The sequence below is a fragment of the Triturus cristatus genome, chromosome 2_2, assembly GCF_964204655.1.
Source record: "Triturus cristatus chromosome 2_2, aTriCri1.1, whole genome shotgun sequence".
NCBI classification, from domain to species: Eukaryota; Metazoa; Chordata; class Amphibia; order Caudata; family Salamandridae; genus Triturus; species Triturus cristatus.
The window spans coordinates 496,825,253-496,849,874 of NC_140582.1; the positions used below are offsets into that span (position 1 = coordinate 496,825,253).

General features: G+C 43.6%; 1 protein-coding gene and 1 pseudogene across 1 annotated transcript in view; one reads left to right on the forward strand and one right to left on the reverse strand.

Annotated features, from left to right (window-relative positions):
* ANAPC10 (anaphase promoting complex subunit 10) overlaps positions 1 to 24,622 on the forward strand; it is a 302,574-nt gene that overhangs the window by 163,306 nt on the left and 114,646 nt on the right. The gene's annotated exons all lie outside the window — the stretch shown is intronic.
* On the reverse strand, positions 185 to 609 carry LOC146862416 (cysteine and tyrosine-rich protein 1 pseudogene; annotated as a pseudogene).

Below are 24,622 nucleotides of genomic sequence, written 5' to 3' on the forward strand. Positions count from 1 at the left end.
CCGCGGTCTCATAGGAATGGCAACCTCCTGTGGGGATGCTAGGGTGTCTCGCCAGTCCACTCAATTTATCTTTGAAGCATCTGCAACAATCGTTGCAATGATTGTTGCTTTAAGTTACTCCTATTTAGAACCCATTACCCAAGAACACCTGGGTGGCAATTGTCATATATCGCAATACAAACTGTTATTTTCTTGAATAACCACTGTACGGAGGAGGAGGATAATAATGCAGAGAGGTTGGTCGTATTGGTGTGTGAGGTAGACCCACTGGGTAATACATCTCAAACTCACAGTTATATGATGGAGACACAGGATGTCCACTAACAGTGTTTATTTGCGTTGTTCGGGGGTTCTAGATCCACTTGCAGATGGCGACTCCGGCATCACTCCCATGATGAACACAATGCTGACTATCCCAGTCCCCAGTAGCACATTCCTGATATAGGCATAGTCGGAGCAGCAGTATGGCGGTGTACCATCACAGCAGTAGGAGCTGCAATCATGGCCACACTGAGCAACAAAATCTTCTGCGAGGATGAACAGCAGCCAGAGCGCTGAGAGGAACTCTCCTTGGCTGTTTGGCTGGCTGTTTGGCTTTGGTACGTCCATTCAAGCTAGGGTCACGTCCCAGTCACCGCACTGGAGTCGGTTTTGACAGAGAGGTGAGAGAGCATCTAGCTGCATGCATTCACAAGACTGGCAGCTGGAGCCGCTACCGATGCTAAACTCTTGTCAAAGGGTGACTCGTGGCAGCAAGTGACCCATCTCCAATTTCCACAGCATCGGTATTCTCAGTTCATCCCTGAAACTGTGCATGTACTGCAGCTGTTCCCCATGCCACCACCAAAGCGCCAACTAATGTTTTCTAAACGCTTCAGAAATAAAAGCCCCTCTGCCTTTGTCTGAGAGTACGCTACAGTCCCGGGCCATCTCCTTCCCTCTGCTTTCCAGCTCAGTGTACCTCCACTATTACTTATCCAGAATGTGAAGCAGCTATTTGGCCACTAGTCCCAACTAAATGTTCTATATAACCACTCATTTACCCCGCTACCATCGCTCTAAAGTCTTGATAGCAAGAAAACAGTGGATGGTACACCAAAGCTGTCAATACCATGGAATGGCCTGTAAAAAACCTAAAACACTCCTGGTTTAAAATATGATTTGTATGAAATTAGCGGACTAAAGAAGTCTGGGCCAATAGAAAATATTGTGATGATACACTACACCAAGCGTATGGGAACTTTGCTTATACCCTTCTACTCAAGAATGATGCAAGGCTTGTTGAAGCTTGTTCAGTTTCCTTTTTCAGTAAGAAAACCCCTAGAGAACTACTATCAGAATAACATTAGACCCCTCCTGAACTTGCACGATATTGTCACACTCGAAGAACGACCTCTTGATATAGGCCACTATTGTCTACAGACCCCAGCTACTTCTCCAATCACTCGTTGACCCTTGTACAGTGCTCCGCTGCCTTTCGGCTACAGCATACTTGGGTGCATAATTCAGCCAGAGCTCCAGCCTTGTTACTGCACTGCTTAGACTTCTACACTATAAAATACTTCAAACTGTGGAGTTCTTCTGTGTACATTAGACAAACATTTGGACTATATCTTTCGAGTGCCAGACATGTTACACATTTTTTTAAAACCCCGCCCTTCATGCAGTCTCTTCATCCTCTAACCAAGCTTTTCAGATCAGGGATGATTGGGAATGAAATGATTGTGACAGGGAGACAGCAGCAGCAATCTGAAGTCTATCTTAAACTCCTGCTTTCACCTTCTCTTGGCAAGACTGAGCTAGTCGCCTTCTTCCCTGGTAACTCTTCAGTGAAAGGTGTATGGCAAGCAAGAGGCACGTTGGGAGATCTTGTTCTGAACTAGACACATTGTGAACCGTAGTCTGATTGTAGCTGACAATCTAAAGGCTATTTTTTGCGATAACACAAATTGGGGTTAAATGACAAATTGGCTCAGATTAGGAGTAGCACGGCGCAGGGACCTCAGTAATTCTGGTGGCAAGAGTCATCAGTTTGGCTGGTAATTCCTCCACTGTACTGTGCTAGTTCGGGTTTTTCCGACGGGAATGGCCAATAACATGCTGGACCCGGATTTACTGGGCCCATTAGTACTTAATTTGACAGATTCTTGCATGTTTTGGAACACAGATTCTTCCTGCTTTACATATGAAATGGAAAGGGTAGAAAAGAGTCAATCTACCTCTTGTTTTATGTGAGGATGTAACTGCAGAAATTGATTTAGAACCGAACGGGGAAATTTCCAAGATCCAGCCCAATTTAGATTTGTGATAGGACAAATAAATAGTAATTCTTGTTTTATTTGGGGGTTTTGTGAAGTCTGAAAGCTAGTGGTATGATGTGGTGTAGAATAAAAATAGTGACAGGCCTGCAACACAGTCCTGTGGGAAGCCCACAGACCGGGGTGGATCTGGCCTGCAAAGGGCACCAAAGGACACTGAGAATGAGTGGTTGGCGAGTTAAGATGAAAGCCATTCAAGCTCTGGTCCAGTAATACCAAGATAAGGAAGTGTGTTGAAAATGATCAAGTTATCACCTGTATTAATAGCACTCAGGTAGATAAGCTTGTAACATTTAGCTGGTGTGGCTTGGTGCTCTCAAGAATGGTGGCACCTTCCTGTACTCCATGGGCATCTTCTGCCTTTATTCCCCCTCCTCTGATGTAGATGTTGAGGCCTCCTCGATACTCCAGTGGCACATTAATTGCTGGTGCAGGTTTTGGCTCCCAGCAAATCAAGTCGGCCCACGTCTTTCCAATTAGAGACGAAAAAACCTGCAGCTAACACCTAAACCTCCCTACCCCCCGCATCGATATTCCAGATAGTGATGCGTCTACAGCTGTACTTTGAATATCACTAGGGAACAATGTCAGTTCCTAGGGAAAGTATTGTGAGGAGGGGCTTTTGTGGATTTCTGTTGTTCTGCTGATATCCATATGATGCGAGAACCACCTACCTTAAGAATTCTGCTGGAGGACCCTGGGACACAAGTTGAACCCTGGAGAGTGTAATGAGACACATCGGATAGTGCTTGGAAGTTGTCCCATACTGTTTTCAACAAAATAAGTGTTACTTTCAAAACTTCCACAGGACTTCCCAGTGACTTGGGATCATAACCAAGAGACAAAAGAACTAATGGGCACTATGTGGAAAATGTAGCGAGGGCAGACTGAATCTTAGAGCATGTCCCGAAACGATTTCAAGGTACTGTGTCCACCCAAAAGATTTTTGTTTTTTTTATACTTTCTACCTCATTTCCGCTCTGTGACCGGGTAGTCTGTGGAAGACAGGGACTTGTTAGATCTGACCAAAGGTGTTAATACCCTGATGGCCTCCATAGGAAGAATATGTTTGAGCAAAGTAGCCATGTATGTTTTCAAATAGTAGGCAAAGCAAATAATGTTTTATGAATCCTTTTGCATCTCGCCACCACCTTCCCTTCTATCTCACAGGCACATATTTACTCTTCTCTAGTCCCGGTATTATGATTTACTTTTCAGTTCTGTTCAAACTTTATAAGTGGAAACCTACAAGGCCGGGAATGCAAAGAAAACCAGATTAAATGAGGTCTATGCACAACTTGATATGTTTGTAATGTCTTCCTATGGCTAAGTAAAGCTTTCTAATATCAAGCAACTGGCTCAATCTCTAAAATACTGATCCTGTTTGTGTTTCTAGCATAAAGTCTAGATTTGTTGAATATTACTGTGTAGTGTTTCTGTGGCAGTAAGTTCAGTCCTTATAGTTGGGGTAACCAGGTGTCCCACATTTTAGTTTCCATTAGTACTCTATTGTCTGTATTTCTGTGTTGATGAGCACAGTAAGTGAAGTTTTTCTGTGTTGTTCGCATGGTGAATGCCAAATTATAATCCTACTTCTATGTTTGTGGAATGGCCCAGCTTTGGTTTTCAAAATATGTTCATTGTGCCATGAAAAAAAAATTGTTGTACAAAGGAAACTAAGTACTCCGGCTGATAGTGACCATTGCTAGGAGCCATCATGCATATGGTGCAGTTTCATGCCTGCCACCCCCTTTTTCTCCCCCCCCCCCTCCTCTCCTCCCACCACCCGAAGCGAAGAGCCCAGGACATGCAGGCTTTGAACCCGATGTTTCAGCATCTGTCCTGGATCTCAGTGAGGATGGCTTTGAGGTATCGGAACTATTGGCCTCCTGCATCATGCTAGTCAGCCACACCAGATGACACATGTGGGCTCTTCAGTGGATCTGAATTTCCAATGGACACAGCACCAGAGAAACCTGTTGGATTCCATCCAGGTTTCAGGGGATACTGCAGTAGATCTGCAGTGATTTTGGCCACTGTCAGCTCACCTTACCTCACCCCGAACTGATGGTAGCCACTGATGCATCACTACTGGGCTGGGGAGGCTATCTCGGAGGGGTGGAGCTCAGAGGGCTCTGGTCTTCAGCAGAAACCCACCTGAGAATTAGTTCTGGGGAGTTGTGGGTGATCTGCTTGGACTTGAAGGCCTCCCTACTATCAACCAAAGGGAGGCTGGTACAAGTACTCACAGACAACGCAACCACCTTGTGGTACTGCAGCAAGTGTGTTCTTTGGTCCTGTGCTAGGAGGCTCTGTGTCTCTGGAAGTGGCTGACTCGCCAAGGCATTTCTCTGGTCATGAACCACCTGGTGAGATCTCTAAATCTCAGGGCGAACCAACTCACTCTCCAGTGCCTAATGGATCATGGAAGCCAGTTACTCCAGGAGATGTCACAGGATGTTTTCCAGCAACCGGGAGAACCCTGGCTCAATCTTTTCACCACCGCCAAGAGCATGCAATGTCTGCGTATTTGCACTCTAGAGTTCTCAAGAAGGCTGTCTCTCAGAGACACCTTCTGCCTAGAATGGGGCTCAGGAACACTGTATGCTTTCCCATCTCTACCTCTCCCGCCTTGGGTTCTGAAGAAAATCAACACCGATCAGGCCCAAGTCATCCCTGTGGTCTGGATTGGGCCAAGAGAGTGTGATATCCAAAAATCTTTCCTCTGATCAAGCTTCTACTTTGGGAGGATCTACTAACACAGAGCAGCGTCTTGCACCCGGGCCTCCGCAATCTGCAATACAATGTTCAGCAATTGAGTGGCATCAGCTAGTTTCCTTAGATCTTCCTCCCCAAGCCATTGATGCTATTCTTGCAGCCAGGTGTACATCTACGAAATCTGTGTATGCCAGGTGCTGGGACAAATTTTTGGCTTTGTGCCGCACCCAACAGAGTGCACGCTAAGCAATCTAAAGTGTTGCTCGTTTTGTCATTAGTCGAGCAAGGACTTTGCCGCTTTTAAAGGCTATATGTCTGTTCTTTCAGCTTTTTTAAGGTTGCCGGATCAGTCTTCTTTGATTAAATCGCCTGTTGTAATGAGACGTCTTCAAGGTGCATAACATATGTTTCTGCTGAAGCCCTTTGTGATGCTACAGTGGGACTTGAATTTGGTTTTCACTCTTTTAATGTTCACCCCATTTGAGCCAATACGCAGTTGTTCACTACGTCTCCTAACTCTGAAAATGTACTTTTTTGGGTCGCAATAACTTTAGCTCATTGCATGAGTGAATTGCAAACACTCTTGGTCCGGTTGCCTTGCACAACGTTTTTTCCAGACAAACTGGTTTTGAGTGTGTGCATTCCATTTCTGCTGTAAGTAGTAACCCCTTTTCCTGTCAGGCAGACCATCACCTTTCTGGCTTTTTTTTTTTTTTTTGCCCTTCCTCACCCCTCGAAAGAGGAGAGACTACATCGTTTGGACCCCAAGAGTACCCTCAGTTTGTTCATTGATCATACCAAGGACCAATGGATGAATGATGGACTCTTTGTGCTCTTGGCAGCAAAGAAGGATAATGCAGAGCAGTAAAGAACCATCTCTAGGTGGATAGTCCTCTGCATTAGACTCTGTTCTGCCCTAGCTAAGAAGCAGTCACCTGAAGGATTAAGGGCTCATTTTGCTCAAGCCCAGGCTGCTGCTGCTACGTTAACATGCAGAGTGCCTGTCCTGAATATCTGTCAGGCTGTTACATGGGTATCAGTGCACATATTCATGAAGCACTATTACCATGACAATCAGGTCTGTCTGGATGGGCATTCTGCCAATTTGGTTCTGCAGAACTTTGTGGGTCTGAACCATTCCGTAGATCCACCACATAGGGAGGTACCGCTTTGGTATCTATTCAAAAGGTAAGGAATCGTGTTGATCGGGAGAACATGGCGGCCGGAAGCTAACGGCCGTGGCGGAGCTCCCTGACACTTTCCCCCAGATTCTCTGTGAAGCACAGTAAGATGTATTTTCTCCGTTTTTTCGGAAACCTTTGAAAGCTCTCCCCATTTTAAATTCTAGCCCTTTTTTTTACCTGGATGGTGCCTGTGGAGTCATCGTAGATCTCGCAGCTCAGGCTGGGAGGTGCAGTTCGGGAGTGGAGGAAGCCCGTCCCGGAGCTTCAGTTCCGGGCTAACCCTGGCAGAGACAGAACCTGCAAATCCGGATTCGGCGAGTGGAGGAGGAAGATCTGGTATCCAAGCGGGCTGGTGTGCTGGGGGAGACGGAAGACTCGAGGTGAGGTAGTCTCTGCTATTGAAATCCAGGAAGCTCAGGAATTCGATTCAAGGAGGAACGGTATATTTTCGACCTCCTTGGAATTTGGTCGAGTCACTCCTAATGAAGTAAGTGGAGCTACTATTCCACACATTACATATCGAGATTGTATGGATAGCAGGGAACGCAACCTCCAGAGTGCCCGTTGTAGTATTATTTCGCAGCAGGGGTTTTTGTTAAATACTAACAACGCTAATAATACAACCCCGGTCAGTAGATATACACTGCGAAACAGAGCAGCAAGACTGGATATAAATACGGATTCTGTTTACCCTAATACTGGTGCTCCCCCCGCTGTCAAGATCAAAGTCTCTGCTTGCCAGGGAAAGAAAAAAGGGACCACGGAGGGTCTCTCCATTGAAGGAGGGAAAGGACGAGGAAGGACAAAGAAAGCTCCTCTGTCTAAAGTCAGAGTGAGCCCCTCTTTAAAGTCCTTCTATAAGGTATTATCCAATCCCTTAGACAGAGGTAAAGAAGCAATCAATAAAAGTACTATGGCTTCCCCTAACAAACAGATTTCACAATCTGAGAAATCGCCCTCACCTTTATCTTCTGAGAACGATACCCAGTTGACACTAGCTGAGGGAGGTGGTATAATACCCCTAACAGACACCCGAGGCATACACCCTTCGGTTTGTGTGTCAAATAGATATTCGGCCTTAGAAACTCTAGACAGCCGTGAAAATCAGGAAATCTCACCAGGGCCAGTTAAAACAGCAACGGAATTAGACCCAGTCGCGAAAACCTCGTTGCTTGTAGCAGAAATGCCCCATCAACCAGAATGTGAAGCTCCTAGCAATAGGAATGAAGGTGTTGGGGCACTTGCAGATATCTTACTGGCCTTAAAGGAAGACATTGGAAAGAGATTCTCAATTTCCGAGTCTAACCAAGCTCATATTAAATCCTCATGTGAGGTCTTGGCACAAAAGATTGAAGAGGTCTCTAAGAGGACTGACACTCTAGAAGGGGAAATCCCCAAGTTAAGGGAAGCCTTACACAGCTCCACCGCTGAATTGGATAAGTTAGCCCTCCAAAATAGAGAATTAAAAGATAATATAGAACGGCTCAAGAACCATGCCAGGAGGAATAACCTGAAAATTTTGAATGTCCCGGAGGATCTGGAGGGTAGCGATATAAAAGAATTTGTGATAGCGCTTTTAAAGGGAACAATCCTCAAGGATGTACCAGATATGGACCTAGCCTCTGATATACAACGAGTCCACCGTGATCCCTACAGAAGGAATCCCACAAGGCCTAAACCGAGGAAAATCCTGGTGAACTTCCTTACCTATACATCCAAAGAGAAAATCATATCTCTTGCACTGAAAACAGGTCCAGTGAGGTGTAGCTTATACTCCAGCCCGTTTACTTACACCATTAGGTCCGATATTTCCCATATTACGGCCGCGAGACAATGGGAACTGGGTAAAAGGATGACAATTTTAAACACCCTGGGTGTTAAGGTTCAATTAAGGTTCCCGGCTCTCCTACGAATAATGTGGAATAACCACATGTATAATATACATCATATTGAGGAAGTAGATGACCTTATCAGGAAAATAAGGAGCGAAAAAGAGGGAGAAGCTTCATTGTAAGAATTGTCAACGATCATTTCTCTTACACATAGTCTATATATTTTTTTCTTTTTTTTTTTGTACACATAGTGTCAGGGGGATCTTGCCCTATGAGCTTATGCTCAGAAGAGAAGGGAGGGTTTCCCAGGGCAGTAAGGTAGGGGTAATGGGGCAGGATAGGAGCACGGGTGTTAGGGCAGGTAGAGGGGGGGTAGGGAGCACAGGTGGGGCTGCAAGGGGAAAAATTTTTTAAAAAATATCCTCATTCTCATAGAAACTTGGTAAATATGGTATTCAGTAAGCAACATATGGAAATTCCGAATAAAACTCGGTTAAAGGGGTAGCCACAATGAATAGATGTATACATTTTATTTCATGGAATGTTAATGGACTTAGATGCTCACGGAGGCTTGGATTGGTAATGAAATTTCTCGAACAAACCACAGCTCAGGTCTTCCTCCTTCTGTGGTAAATATTTCGTTACCGGTACTATTTTTTATGCGGTAAAGTCTATTAAGAACAACTCAGTAAAATGAGAGGCAGAATCCGTGGTATTAGAGGTTTTAAAAAGGCTTTATTCCTATACAAAGGAATACAATTCGAATTGCAGGCATTCTATTCCATCACCACGAAAGTTCAGGAAGGAAGGGCATATATTATTGACAGGTAATCATTTTTATAGAAAAGGCATTACAGTGAAACAGATACAGTAGGCGTATCAACTGATAAGACAAAATAGAATATGCATGCGTAACTAGAATAGGCGTAACTAGAAAACGTCATTATACATGATGTCACAAGTGGGTGGATCCATAAGAGAATCCTGCAATGTCAGCAGAAATATTTGGCAGAGATGCGCGCGCAGCCGCATGACGTGTGATTGACGTGCAACTAGAGGGTGAAGGGGACTTGACATTTAGCTCTACATGTAGAGACAGAAGTCTGGGGTTATGTCAACCTAATCCCAAATCATATCTAATATCCTATGTTTAAAGAACTGTGTTATCTAAAAAGAGAGGTCTCTTAGGATAGAATCTTATTCTATACTGACTATACTGACTATACTGACTGTTAGTGCGTGTACAAGCGTCTAAGTGTCTACACTAGATGCGAGGGGGTAGGAATATTCCATGGTAACAGAGCTATGAATTACTTGCATGAGGACAGCGAGGCCTAGCCCCTTTGCACGGTAGCTGGAGGAATGTTTACCTAAACTGCTAGACAGGAATGCATCGGATGAGGGGCGGAGGAGATAATCTTGAAGGTGAAATACAGTTTTTGGCAGGCGACAGGCTGGATCAGGCACCGTTAGCCGCGCAGGGAGTAAGACAAAGTTCATGGTCACAGATGCAGGCTCAGACTGGAGCTTTCAGAGGCAGAAGGCAGGAAAAGGCTTGATGACAGAATTCGGGCCTACTCGCCTGAATCTGTAAAATGTGGAAAGTGAACCACATAAAGTCGGTGGCCTTTCATACTTAGGAAAGGAATATCTGACCCATTCATGGTGGATCTGAAAGAGGACATGTTGACGGTGGACGCACATACATTTGCGTCTTCAAAACTGGAGCAGGAGGGAACATACATGTACGTATAGCATGTACATGGAGCCGTTGGGGTCTACGATAGGGGACATAACTGATCACAAAATTCATATTTCCTCATTCCCTCCTTGTCCCCTTCGGACCCTTAGGAGATATCGATCTTCATCAATCCATCGATCTGTTCATATAGCATCATTTGCTCTTCTTTCTTCTTCCGGGATCTCGAACGAAAACTTGGATGTGGGATACACGAGGTGGCACACAGACCACAAATCGCTGGCCCACATTGTAGACATAAGCAGCAACTGAATAGTATGAGAAAGCCAATACCTAGGAAGGAGAGCATTCTCTATCCCCAGGCTGACAACACGCCCCAGAACCAACCGGACCAAGTCCAGGTGCCTGGACTCTGGTGTATCTGGCTTACAATCTTATGAAGGCGGGTTATGGCTTTATATACTGACGGCGAATTTTCTGGTATGAAAATGCAACAACTTGATCCGATGACCCTACAAGCTCCGCCCCTATCGGCCAGGATGACGTCAAGGACAAGACGATTTTGAAGCACAACAATCCGCATAGCAGACTGCTCCTCTGTTAAATTGCCTAAGGCGGAAATAGTTTCGTTCACTACTGCTTCAAGGGTTCTGGTTAGTCTACGTATCAGCTTACTATTAGTGACTGTACCTATATAGGGAAAGAAACCTTTATTGAAATCTGTGTATTTTTCCCATGCTGTTTCAGTGTAATCGACAATTGGGAGATCTCTCTGCTGTCTATTGTGTACTAAATGGGTATTTCTGTGATAATCAGGAGGGGCTAGGAAAACAGGTGGTAGAAGGAATGCTATGTAACAGGTACCATCCCAATCTAAAGGTAGACGTATATATGCGGTCTGGCCACATATAAAGTAGGAATGACGGGAAGCTCTAAATGTAGACTTGCCTTGATCACTGAATTTTATTACAGTGGTGCATTTACTATGGCCCATGTGTATGGAACCATTCTTTCTTATACATAATTCCCCTTTTACTGGGAATACTGACATGGCGGGCAAGATTGGTGCAGCTTCAGATTCAACGTTCAAGATCATGAGGTTAAGTGTAAAATTACCTAATCCATATACTTCATTTTCTAGATCAGTTCCTGTTCTTTTGGGAAGTCCCTCCTTGTTAGGGTAGCAGACTTTAAGCAAAACTAAGTTCAGGTTTCCCCATACCCAGTTGTCTTGATAAACTGCGGAATTCGAATCTAGGGAATTAATCAAACTAAATCATGCTCCACAGGAGCCATTGTGTGTGAACGGATAGGGAAAGAGGGGCAAAACTCCCTTATAGTTCTGATAGGGAGGGAGTCGGCCACATATCCAACAATTTGTGGCATTGCTGGTTTGATGGGAATGATGTAGCATACTAATGAAAGTGTTATTGCGCCGCGCAAATCTATAAGACAATTCATGTGGAGGTAATTCACTAAAAGAATGTTCTGCAGTTATATTATAAGCACGTTTAGGAATAGGGTAATACATGTGCAATAGGATGCTGACAATGATGATCAGAAGACTTAGGAAAAACAAAATTAATAATGTTACTGTACAGTGACTACGAAATGATTTACAATACGCATGCTTTTTGAGCAGCATTTGATGATTTTTTTCTCTATTCCGGTCTAGAGGATACATGTCAGAGACAAATTCAACCGATTCACCTTGGAGAGGACTTAAACAATCAAATTGTCTGACTTACTAGACCTCAATTTTAGTTTATACAGTTCTGATTGTGTTAATTCAGCCAAGGGAAGCTTTGAGTCTGTCTGTGAGGGAATACAGGGTGGAGTATCTACGCTGGATGGTAGTCCATAAAATTTCTTGATATGACTCGAGTGCAACCACCCTTTCCTTCCCTCGATTTTCACAGCTGTCCTTGTGGTGAGTAGAACCAACTTCGGTGACTTCCACCTAGGATCCAGTTGGGTCTTCCGGTCGAAATTCCTGACCAAAACCAGGTCACCAGGAACCACGTCATGGGGCTTCACCTCAGTATTGTCGGGAAAAGCTGCGGATACCTGTGAACGACAAGATTGTAGTGCAGACATCAAGGAAGCCAGGTAATCTGTCAGCATATTACAGTCAACGTCAGTTATTTTACGAGGTATAGGCGTCCCCCACATATTTGGTGGTCTACCGAAGATCACCTCATACGGAGATAGCCCTGTTCGGGAATGTGCTACCATTCTCATGTAAAAGAGCGCAACTGGTAAGGCTACTATCCAATCGACTCCTTTCTCTCTTCATATTTTGGACAATCTAATTTTCAGAGTTTGATTATGACGTTCCACGAGACCTGCCGCCTCGGGATGTCGGACACAATGGAATCTCCATTGGTAGCCTAATAGAAGGGAAACGTGTTTCATTAGTTCGGATGAGAACGGCTGGCCGTTATCTGAGTAGACAACACGTGGTAAACCGTACCGTGGGAAGAATTCTCGAACTAACTGTTTGGCAGTAGTCGGGGCAGTGTAATCTGAAACCGGGTATGCTTCTGTCCAACGGGAAAGAGCACAGACAACTACGAGAACATATTTGAATCCTCGACATCGTTCCATCTGGATATAATCCATCTGGAGGACTTCAAAAGCATGATCGGGAGTTTGGAATCCACCCTGCTCTACGGGGATGCTTTTACCTGGATTAAACTGACAACATATCATACAGGTACGAACTTTTTGTTTCGCTGCGGCTCGCAAGTGTTTGTTGAACCAAATGTGTTGAATGCTGTCTAGCATAGCTTTTTCTCCTAGGTGCGCTGGACTATGTATAGTGTTAATGATGACTTGGACCATTGAGTCGGGAAGAAACCATATAGATTTTTCCTTCGTCATCCATCCTTGATCTGTTTGGATCCCTCCTAATTCAGTCCATTTCTTTATTTCTTCTGGTGTAGCATGTGTCTGTATGTCAATTATATCAAGGGCGGGATCCTTAACTGTCATGCAATGTGTTGGTGTCAGGACTATTGTCTTTGTCATGTCAGTTGTGTGAGTCTGATTCTGAGCAGTCTGTTTAGCTGTTCTGTCAGCTAGGTCATTACCCTGAGAAATAATATCGGTAACCTTTGTGTGGGCTTTGCATTTCATAATCGATATTGCAGTAGGTAAATGAATGGCGTCTAATAGGGCTTGAATGAGGGGTCCGTGTTGGATGTGGGCACCGTGAGAAGTTAAATAACCTCTCTCTCGCCACAGTACGCCGAAGTCATGGACGACTCCGAATGCATAACGTGAATCTGTGTATATGTTGACTTTTTTATTTGTGGCTTGAATACAGGCTTGTGTCAGAGCGATGAGCTCTGCTGCTTGAGCTGACAAAGTGTTAATACAATTTGTTTCAATGACTTCAGTGTCTGTTGTGACTGCGTAAGCGGCCACTAACTCTCCTGTACTTGTTCTCATACATGACCCATCTACATATAATGTCAAGTCTGGATCTGACAAAGGGATGTCTGTCAAGTCTTGTCTGGGTTTCGTCGTGATAGTAATGACTTCGACACAATCATGTGCCAATGGATCTGTTCCGCCTACTGGTAACAGTGTGGCAGGATTTAACGTATTACAACGTCTGATTTCTATGTGTGGCTGAAACAATGTTAATTCGTAACCGGTGAGTTATTGCTATAGTCAAGTGTTGTGTTTGTGTGCGGTTCAAGAGAACCTCTACTGCGTGTGGTACTTGTACTGTCAATTGATGTCCTAACACTATGGCATCGCTTTGTCTGATTGCTAAAGCTGTTGCTGCCACTGATTTCAGGCACGCTGGAAGAGCCTGAGCTACTGGATCTAATGTACTAGAGAAATAAGCACATGGTTTGTGTGATCCTGCTTGTTCCTGAGTGAGTACTGACAAAGCAGTACCTTCGCGTTCTGTAACAAAGAGTGTAAACTGTTTACTGTAACATGGTGTTGCTAGGACAGGTGCTTGACATAAAGCTTTCTTTAAGCTTTCAAAGGCATGTGTATGTTCTGGAGTCCAAGGGAGGACAGTCGACGTGGCTGCCTCCTGTGTTGTCAACTGGATGAGTGGTTTTGCTAGAAATGCATATTGAGGGATCCACTGCCTACAGTATGAAGTGAGGCCTATAAAAGCCCGCACCTCCTTTTGTGTCTTGGGTGGTGGCATGTTAGCAATTAACTGGATGCGGTCGGGTGTAAGCTGCCTTCCCTCCTTGGACAGCGAGTGCCCAAGATAAACAACTCGCTGGACACAGAATTGCAGCTTGGAAGGGGACACCTTGTGCCCCTTGTCAGCCAGAAATTTCAAAACCGTCAGTGACGCTGTTTCACATTCAGGTTCGCTTCGGGCAGTGATCAGCAGATCATCGACATATTGAAGCAAGGCAGTGTTAACTGGCATGTGGATACTGTCAAGTTCTCGTTTCAGTGCTTGGCTATAGATGCTGGGACTTTCTGTAAATCCTTGAGGTGCGCGTGTGAATTTAAAACTTCGTCCATTTAAACTAAAACCGAAAAGATATTGACTTTCCGGATCAATTGGGACACTAAAGAAAGCATTCTTGAGATCAATTACAGTGAAAAACGTTGCTTCTGAGTCAATAGCTGTGAGTAATGAGGAGATATCTGGGACCACAGGGTATTGTGGTACAATACATTTATTTAATTCGCGCAGATCAATAACTAATCGATATACTGGTGGTGCCTTTGGATCCGTTCTTTTAAGAATCGGAATTATCGGGGAATTACATACATTGGAGTCAGTTTCGACAACCACTCCTTGTGCAATGAGCTCGTCAATGATTTGCAGTAAAGCCACTACAGCATCTGGTGGTAACTTGTATTGTCGCATTCGTGGTAGTACCACTCCTGTCTTTAGTGTAACTCGATATGGTGTAATGTTCATGCAACCAACATCAGTGGGGCCTTGTGCCCATAACTGTGTAGGTAAATTCTGCAGTCGGTGATCCATGTCTCTGGATACGTAGTGACCTTTAAAGTCACGTAAAAATAGTCGTACTCCTTCCGGAGAACAACATATTATGGCTCCTAGAGCTTTCAATATTTTTATACCTAACAAGTTTTCTGGACATGATTTGGTAAGCAATAAATCGGTAGTACGTGTTAATGGACCGACTGTAAGTGGAAGAGGTTGTGTTACGTCATTTATTATCGGTTTTCCTGAGAATCCAAGGGAAATATTTTGTGAGCCTGAGAGGGGTGCCCCTGGAACTTCACTGCGTCTTATAGTTGTTCTGCTTGCCCCTGTATCAAGTAAAAACTTTCTGTCTTCCCCTAATAGTTCACTATGTACATAAGGTCCCTCTTGGTCTACAGGAACCTCAATAAGGGGTAAGCCAACTTCCCTCTCTAGGCTATCTCATGAGTATCGCTGATAATCGGGATAATCTGTTTGTGCATACTGATACATTTGTTGTGTTGTTGCTTGAGTTGCAGCAATAGGCTGCGCTTGTGGTGGTGCTACGATCTGTTGTGAAGCTGCCTGTTGCGGAGCTAATTGTTGCGGAACTAACCTAGGTTGTGCATTCTGAGGGATTTGTTGTTGATTCTGATCCTGTCTAGGTGGACGTGGTCTCTCATGCGTTCTACCTGTGGCAATATTATGTTTCAGGACTGGACAATCGTGTATATAATGACCTGGTTGTTTACAATAGTTGCATGTCCCTTTCGCAGGACTTGCGGAATCACCCTTTTGATGACTATCGGCTGGAACTGATTGTGCAACAAGCATTTTCATTTTCGTATCTTTCATACGTCTTTGTTCGTGTTCTTGTTCTTCTCTAATTCTATTGTGGTGATATTGTAACATCTGTAGCATCTGTGATGGGGTATTACCTTGCCAGGTACTTTCGAATTTCAATACTCTATTCTTGACTTGTAGCAGAGAATTTTCAACTAATTTTGTCACAAACAGATGTGGATATGACTCACTACTGGCTTTTATGCCACTATTTATACTAAAACATTTTTCAAATCGGGAATAGAAATCACTAGTGTCTTCATCTGATTTTTGTGTACAGGCTGAGATTGCACCCCAGTCTTCCTTTTTCGTAGTTAATAAACGTGGCAGTACCTGTATTAGTAATCCTGCTAGTGCTGTAGTCTTTTCCCCAAGCCCTGCTCCTGCAGCTCGGGCCTTTTCTTCGTTTTCTAATGCTGTCCAATCTATCTTTTGGTCTCCCACCTCCCATTCTTTTTCTTTGAGTTTCTCATAAACACCGGCGGGTAATAGGACTTTTAATATTTTCATAATATCGGGGTAGGTATACTCTCCCATCAGTAACATGTCTTTTATCTCACGGTGGAAACCTGCTGGGTCCTTGTCATGGCTGGGTACTACTTTCTTCATTTCTAATAATTCCAGTTTAGTTATAGGCGTGTACACAAACACGTGTGTGAAATTATCACCGGCACCTCTAATTGGGTGTACTTCGCGTAACGGGTTCTGTCTATCTATGTGATACATTTTTCTTCCCATGATGGGAACTGGAACGTGTTCTGGGCATACGAAATTTAAATATTGGTTTCGGGATTCTAGAATTTCCTTAATCAAATCAGTACCTGACCCTCTCCATATATTCGTGAGTAGTTCTGTCAATATGTCAGGTAAGGGTCCTGGATCGGAGTGTTGGCCTTTATATAATATAAGGAGGTGTTGAATCATGTATATACTAGCTAAACGCTGTTCATATGGGTCTAGATTCAGAAACGTGTGTGCAAGTACATCGTCATTGTATTCGCTGGGACTGTCAGCCCATTGTACTGCTGACCTGGCTAATTCTTGTTCGTCCATGGAATCGAGCACGTGATATCCCCTTCGATCTCGGAGTAATTTATCAGCGGCTTGGAATAAGTGTTCAGGGGATTTTGTATTTAGCATAGGATTTGGAAAATGTCTATTATATTCCGGACGTATTGGACGTATTGGGTCGTTAAAACCTCTGGTATTATTATGGGATCTTCCTTTACCTACATAAGCTATCGTGTCTAATTGCTCTGATTCTTGCTCCTCCTCCTCTCTGTTTAGGTCAGTGGCGTCTACCTCTAATCTTTCTTCGTGTATTCGTTCTACTTCTTTGCGGATCTTTCGGTACATAGCTACTATACATAACTGTTTATCATGTCTCCCTTCTGATATATTCTGGCCCCAAGTGACAAGTTTTTGCATTTCTTCCGGATTCACCCCAGGCCGGTCTTGATTTCTGATTACACAATTTATGAGGAAACGTAACAGTTGTCCCTGTACCTCCGCTTTCTGGTACTCCATGGCTCTGCTAATACTTTCAGGACCTCGTCCTGACTGGACAAAATGATATATATTTTCTAAATGTGTAGCCATTCCTGGTAGCTTCGTTAAATATATTGCAGCTCGTCGAATACGTAATGATGACAGCAACATTTCGTTCCGTTTACCGGGTACAGGTTCATATCTACAATCTACTAGAAGTTCCTTAAGCATGTCGGGAGTTGCTAGTTTGGGCGTACGTTGGTGTGCTAATTCTCTAAGGGAAAATTTATTCCCTCTGGGTGGCGTAGAAAAAATGTCTGTCGTACCTCCTGTAGCACCGTCTGGGGTGCTGGACGTGAAAGGATTTGTTGAAGGTGAGACAGCAACCGTCGTTGCGGGAAAAGCTGTAGAAACAGATGTGCTTGTCGGAATGTGTGTCGGAGTTTGTTGTTGTGGAGGTACAGACGGAGAGTCTTGGCGATGAGCACCATCGGTAAGCGGTCTATGTGGTGCGGTATTAGCATACTCGGGAGCTGCGTCGTCTAAATAAGAGGAAAGGAAAACATTTTCTGCGGTTCTGGGATGCCCCTTGGGATGTGCTTTTATCGGAAACAATGGAGGTGGCAAGTCTTTTGGTATTTCCGGAGTAGCCTTAGGTAACCCTTCGGCCAGAAGTGGATACATACCATTCATAAGGGCGTTTCTTTGTCTGTCTACTTGTTCTGATTTTACTCGGGTACCTTCCTCAAGCAATAGATTTTCTCGGACTTTATTTGAATTCTCCTTACCCTTATCTTCCTGTCTGAGTGCTTTTTCTGTACGTCTATATGATTCTTTACGCCATAATTCAATGGCATCTTTCTGCGACTGTCTGGCTTTCTTTTTCCATAATTCTTCTTCTACTCGCATGATGCAATCTGCATCCCAGGTCCCCGCTGCGGGCCATCTCTGACTCTCTGGTAATTCTTTGGTGTAGTCCACCCATAAATCAAGAAATAATACGGCATCTAGGCCATGCTTATGATACATAAAGTACCCTGGAGTGTCCCTAGGTGGGATGGGAACAGCTTCTTCGAGTACACCTTTTCTAGTTTTGATCTGTCTTAGTTTCGAAAAGAGTGGCATTTTTAGACCTTATTACTAGAACACACTTTATAAAAACACAATAATGAACAGTCATTCACACCACAGTATACAGAACGTATTTCAAAACATTTAACACTTAACAGTTTTACGAACAATGATAACTAATAGAAAACTAGTTACTGACATAATACTGACACTAGATAATACTTATTTATATTTATTTATACGCAAAAACATACTATATATACTGCTAAACAGTACAGATACACTGCTAAAACAGTGCAGACCGGATTTGTGTACCCAAACCCGTCTTGACCGGCACAGACTATGTGCACGTTAAATGCCTCCCCGGTAATGGTACTCACCGGGTAGCTCGGAACGGAAGGCCTCGGAACGGAACTGAAACTGGACCGGACTGGACTCGACTCGACTGGACTCGGAACTTCGGAACCTGGCGGGTCTCTGTATACCTCGGATCTTGCTCTCTCAGCTAGGCTCTGGTCGGAATACTTCGCACTTCTCACCGCCTCGTCTGGGTGTTGATCGCAGCCTCAGTCGTCCCCGCTTGGCCGGAGGGAGATACAGGAAATCCTGCAGGTACGCGTTTTTGTCCGTTCAGCTGTGGCAGGAGACCGGGCCTGCAACGCACCACCGGCGCGTGAGATGAGAAAGTGTCCCTGTTCGGGCGCCAATTTATGTGGTAAATATTTTGTTACCGGTACTATTTTTTATGCGGTAAAGTCTATTAAGAACAACTCAGTAAAATGAGAGGCAGAATCCGTGGTATTAGAGGTTTTAAAAAGGCTTTATTCCTATACAAAGGAATACAATTCGAATTGCAGGCATTCTATTCCATCACCACGAAAGTTCAGGAAGGAAGGGCATATATTATTGACAGGTAATCATTTTTATAGAAAAGGCATTACAGTGAAACAGATACAGTAGGCGTATCAACTGATAAGACAAAATAGAATATGCATGCGTAACTAGAATAGGCGTAACTAGAAAACGTCATTATACATGATGTCACAAGTGGGTGGATCCATAAGAGAATCCTGCAATGTCAGCAGAAATATTTGGCAGAGATGCGCGCGCAGCCGCATGACGTGTGATTGACGTGCAACTAGAGGGTGAAGGGGACTTGACATTTAGCTCTACATGTAGAGACAGAAGTCTGGGGTTATGTCAACCTAATCCCAAATCATATCTAATATCCTATGTTTAAAGAACTGTGTTATCTAAAAAGAGAGGTCTCTTAGGATAGAATCTTATTCTATACTGACTATACTGACTATACTGACTGTTAGTGCGTGTACAAGCGTCTAAGTGTCTACACTAGATGCGAGGGGGTAGGAATATTCCATGGTAACAGAGCTATGAATTACTTGCATGAGGACAGCGAGGCCTAGCCCCTTTGCACGGTAGCTGGAGGAATGTTTACCTAAACTGCTAGACAGGAATGCATCGGATGAGGGGCGGAGGAGATAATCTTGAAGGTGAAATACAGTTTTTGGCAGGCGACAGGCTGGATCAGGCACCGTTGGCCGCGCAGGGAGTAAGACAAAGTTCATGGTCACAGATGCAGGCTCAGACTGGAGCTTTCAGAGGCAGAAGGCAGGAAAAGGCTTGATGACAGAATTCGGGCCTACTCGCCTGAATCTGTAAAATGTGGAAAGTGAACCACATAAAGTCGGTGGCCTTTCATACTTAGGAAAGGAATATCTGACCCATTCATGGTGGATCTGAAAGAGGACATGTTGACGGTGGACGCACATACATTTGCGTCTTCAAAACTGGAGCAGGAGGGAACATACATGTACGTATAGCATGTACATGGAGCCGTTGGGGTCTACGATAGGGGACATAACTGATCACAAAATTCATATTTCCTCACTTCAAGAGTCACATTTGAGTTTTTCGGAAAGTAGGGCTTCTTTTAGTAAATTTCGCTGGGTTGAGTTGTATTATTCATCTGAGTAAGTAGGTCATACGAAAGGGGTAGTAATTTTAATTAGAACGGGTACTGGAGTGAGTATTAAATCAGTCTCCTCAGATCAGACAGGTAGATGGATCATCGCACAGATTGAAATAGAAGGGAGGGAGTTATCTATAGCATCATTCTACGGACCAAATCTCGATGATCCAGCATATATGTATAAACTCCAGGCTAAGCTAACAGAAACTGCGTCCCCAATTATTATAGGAGGCGATTTTAATGTTCTTCTTAACCCCATTCGAGATAGATCCAATAATAGTCACTATGTTAGAAATCCTAATATCCGCCGTGGGATGATTAATATGATGCATGAGCTCGGGTTCGCTGACGTCTGGAGGGTAAAGCAAGGAGACAAGACAGGTTTTACTTTCTTCAGTAAGAAACATGGCCATTCTTCAAGTATTGATTACGCATTAGCTGATAGGTCTGTCTTGGAGAATGTTCTTGATATCTCGATTCTAACTACCATCCTCTCGGATCATGCACCTATATTTTTTACATTTTCATGTTCAGGAGGAAGGAGAACCCCCAGACCTAGATGGACATTAAAACGGTCAATGCTTTCTAACATCGATATTATTAATACTCTCAAAGCCTCCACAGTAGATTATTTTCAACTTAATCTGGGTTCCACTTCTTTAGAATTCGTTTGGGATGCCTTCAAAGCAAACCTAAGAGGTCAGTTACATAGTTTGATTTGCTCCAAAAATCGAGAAGAAATATCAACCTTTAAAAACTTGGAAAATAATATAAGTAAGTTGGAGGACGAAAGGACAAATAATCCCCAGTACTCAAATGAAAAAATGACACAAATTAATAAAGATCTTGAACATCTACGGCAGGTCTATAGAGGTAAATTAGAGACTAAAATTAAGGCACAGTAGTCTGTTCAAAACATGCAACATTTTGAATATGGCGAAAAAGCGGGGGCTATTTTAGCTTGGAAAGCAAGAGCAGACCGCGCTAAAAATAACATAAGTGAACTAATCGTAGATGAGAGTGGGGAGAGCTCAGGAAAATGGGAGGACATGCAGAGATGCCTTGTGTCCCTGTTTTCAGATCTATATAGAGAGGAGTCTTTACCAAATTCAGACAGTATTCAGAAGTGGTTGCAATCCAAAGAACTACCTATGTTAACTGAAAGCAGCCGACTCACTATAGATGCTCCTATAACAGATTTAGAAGTAAAACTATATATTAGCAAGGTTAAGAGCAATAAAGCTGCAGGGACGGATGCCCTTCCAGGCGAAGTATATAAAATACTACAGAATGAGTTAATCCCTGGGATGTGTGAATTGTTTAACTCAATATATAGTCCAAGTGGTAGAGTTCCAAATTCTTGGAAAGAAGCTACTATTGTTCTCGTACTAAAACCAGGGAAAGATCCCCGTAAAGCAGATTCATATAGACCAATCTCCCTGCTAAATGCTGATTATAAGATCTTTATGAGCATACTTGCAGGGAGATTGGTCAAAGTAATCCCCTTTCTGATAAATGGGGACCAAAAGGGCTTCATCCCTGGCAGATTTATTCAGGATCAGACTCTCCAGTTAATTGGCAATATTGACTTAGCGATAGCAAGGACGGAGCCCCTGGCTGTTGCTGCATTTGATGCGGCTAAAGCCTTTGATCGCGTTTGTTGGATCTTTCTATGGGAACTTTTGAAATCAATGGGCTTGGATCTAACTTTTATTCAGACTTTGACCAATTGTTATCAGGGGGCCTCTGCCACAATTTTACTAAATGGCCTGCTAACATCAAGCTTTGCCGTAACTAGAGGGACAAGGCAGGGTTGCCCTATCTCGCCCCTGTTATTTGACCTGTACATAGAGCCCTTGGCTCAAGCCATAAGACTAGATGAGTCAATTACCCCTTTTAGTGTTAATTCATACAGTAGCATGGTAGCCCTATATGCAGATGACCTACTCATATATACTAATAACCCAAGTGAGGCACTCCCTAGAGTAGAGTTAATTATGGATGAGTTTGGAGTCTTTTCAGGTTATCTTTCCAACTCATCTAAAACGGAGGTGATGTGCTGGAACATCGAGAACTGGGCTGGCCGTATCAGTAAGGAATTTAGATATCTTGGGGTAACTATAGTGAGTAATTTAGATGATATCCCGAGGATTAATCTGAAAAAAGTGTCAAATGAGATTGATCATCTATTTTTAAGATGGAAGAACTTACCCCTAACCCTATACGGAAGGGTTAACCTGATAAAAATGGTAATCTTGCCAAAATTGACTTATCTATTTAGTACCATCCCTCTTAGTTTCTCTAACAAAGATATTAGTAAAATTCAAGGCAAGATTGGCAGCTTCATCTGGTCCAATAAAACCACGAGGCTCTCCTGGAAGAAGCTAAGGCGAAATCTTCTGAAGGGAGGCCTCGCTCTTCCTGATCTGTCTTTGTACTCCTATTCATTACAATTTAAAAATATTCGGGCGCTGCTTATCTCTCCGGGGGATTCAAACTGGGGGATGATCCTGAAAGAAATGGCTACTTTCGAAGGTGGAGGAAGGGGTTTTCTATACAAGTTTGGAGCTCCGAGGTTTTTCAAAAAGGTACGCTTGAAGATATTAAAAACAGCCCTAAATTGGTGGTATAAAATCAGGAAAATGTGGGGAATCTGTTATTATTCAGAGTTTGCTCCAATCTGGGATTCCCCCGGTATCCCCGCCTGCCTGAAAGACAGCCTTGCGAAACCCATAAAGGATGCAGGTCTTATGACCTGGGCGGACCTCATTTCTTCAGAAGGTGTCCATCCTTGGGAGGTGTTAAAGTCCCGAATTGGTTGCTCTTTTTCAAAGTTTAAATATCTCCAACTGGTTTCCTGGTTTGCCGCAGAGAGAGAGCATATAGGTGGAAATTGGGAAATTGAGTCTCTTTTCCAAAATACAAATCTCATCAAAAAAGAGGCAGGCCTTTGGTACAAAAGTCTTTTGGAAAACGCTACAAATGAGTCTCCCCCACAACAGATGGTTTGGAACCAGTCAGCCCTGGACAATGTTGCAGAAGAGCTATATGAACTTTCACTGGCTATATTATATAAATCTATCAAACCTGCTTCGTTAAAAAAGAACCATTTTTATGTTATAAACAGGTTATATTACACCCCCAAGAAAATAGCCAAGTTTGCTCCCCTAGTATCTGCAAAATGCCCAAGATGTGAATTCTCCCCGGCTGATGATTTACATATTTTTTTTGAGTGTGTGAAATTAAGGCCTTTCTGGCAGCAAGTAGAATATGCACTCCATGCCATTCTCAAAGCTAAGATCAACTTGAGTCTCCCGTTAGTAATTTTTGGAATTGATAAGGACTCGATGAACTGGATGTCTACAAAACAGAAAGGTCTGATTATGTATTTAATCCTTATAGCTAGAAGAGAGATATGCAGGCTGTGGAAAGATCCATCACCCCCACTGTACGAAAAATGGTTGCGGGCTTCCTTTTTGTGCAGCCCGATTAGATATCGGACAATTGGATGGTCTGGAAATTAGCATTTGGTCACCACTCTTAAGTTGGGGTAGAGATTTGAGATTGATCTAGTACCCCCAGGTCCTATGATTACACCTAGCTTCAAAAAAAGAAGCTGACCTGGGTAGGTCTATAGCTAATGCAAAATGCAGACGCCAGGGGGAGCTCAGGTCCATAGTTGGCTTACTGCTCTGTATTGCAGGTGCTATATGGTGAGATGAGGACAAAAATTTTTTTTTTTTAAAAGGTAAGGAATCTGTAGTTATCAGTATCCATCAGAAGAACAAGTTAATTACCTTTGGTAAAGCTCTTTCTGGTGGATACTCTGTATAATCACAGACCCTCCTTCTTCTTCGTTGTGTGGTATGGACTCTGTACCTTCTAAAAGGTCCCAAACTTGAGATCTGTATACTGGTCATGCCAGTTTCCAATGGGCTCTTTGTCTGAGGTCGCAGACAAGCCTTAAAAAGCAACTGACGTCAGCGCAACTGGGTGGGACTTATGCACTGCCCCGCTCATCACTTCCAGAGTGGAACGATGACCGTATATTGCGGCACAACACCACCTACTGTCACGCAGGAGTACTACTTTTGAGATTCCCGATCCAGTCTGACATCTGGGGGAATATTTACAAGGGGAGGAATCTGCCGGAAGGGTGTCCACGAGAAAGAGCGTTACCAAAGATAAGTAACTTCTTCTTCTGAATATAGGAACTATGCATAATGGCTTGCAGATTCCTTGTATGCGGTTGAAAATGTAGTGGGTCTTAGTGGTGGACACTTGGACTATGGATACAGGAGTGGTGTTATGGTATCCGATAACAAGAATGTGAGCATACCTTCGGAAACCACGAAGATCAGGCAGGTCTTTTCTTGCAGTACTACATATCCCTTTAAGAAACATCAGACAGACGAAAACCCCTCGTCCTATTGCCACTTGTTGTTATATTTCCTGTGAAGCCCTGCTTGGCCAGATCATTGTTCACCTTCTGCCCTCTCGTGCTACCTCGAGTACGCTGAGCGGTGCCACGGGGCCACAGACGGACAATTTG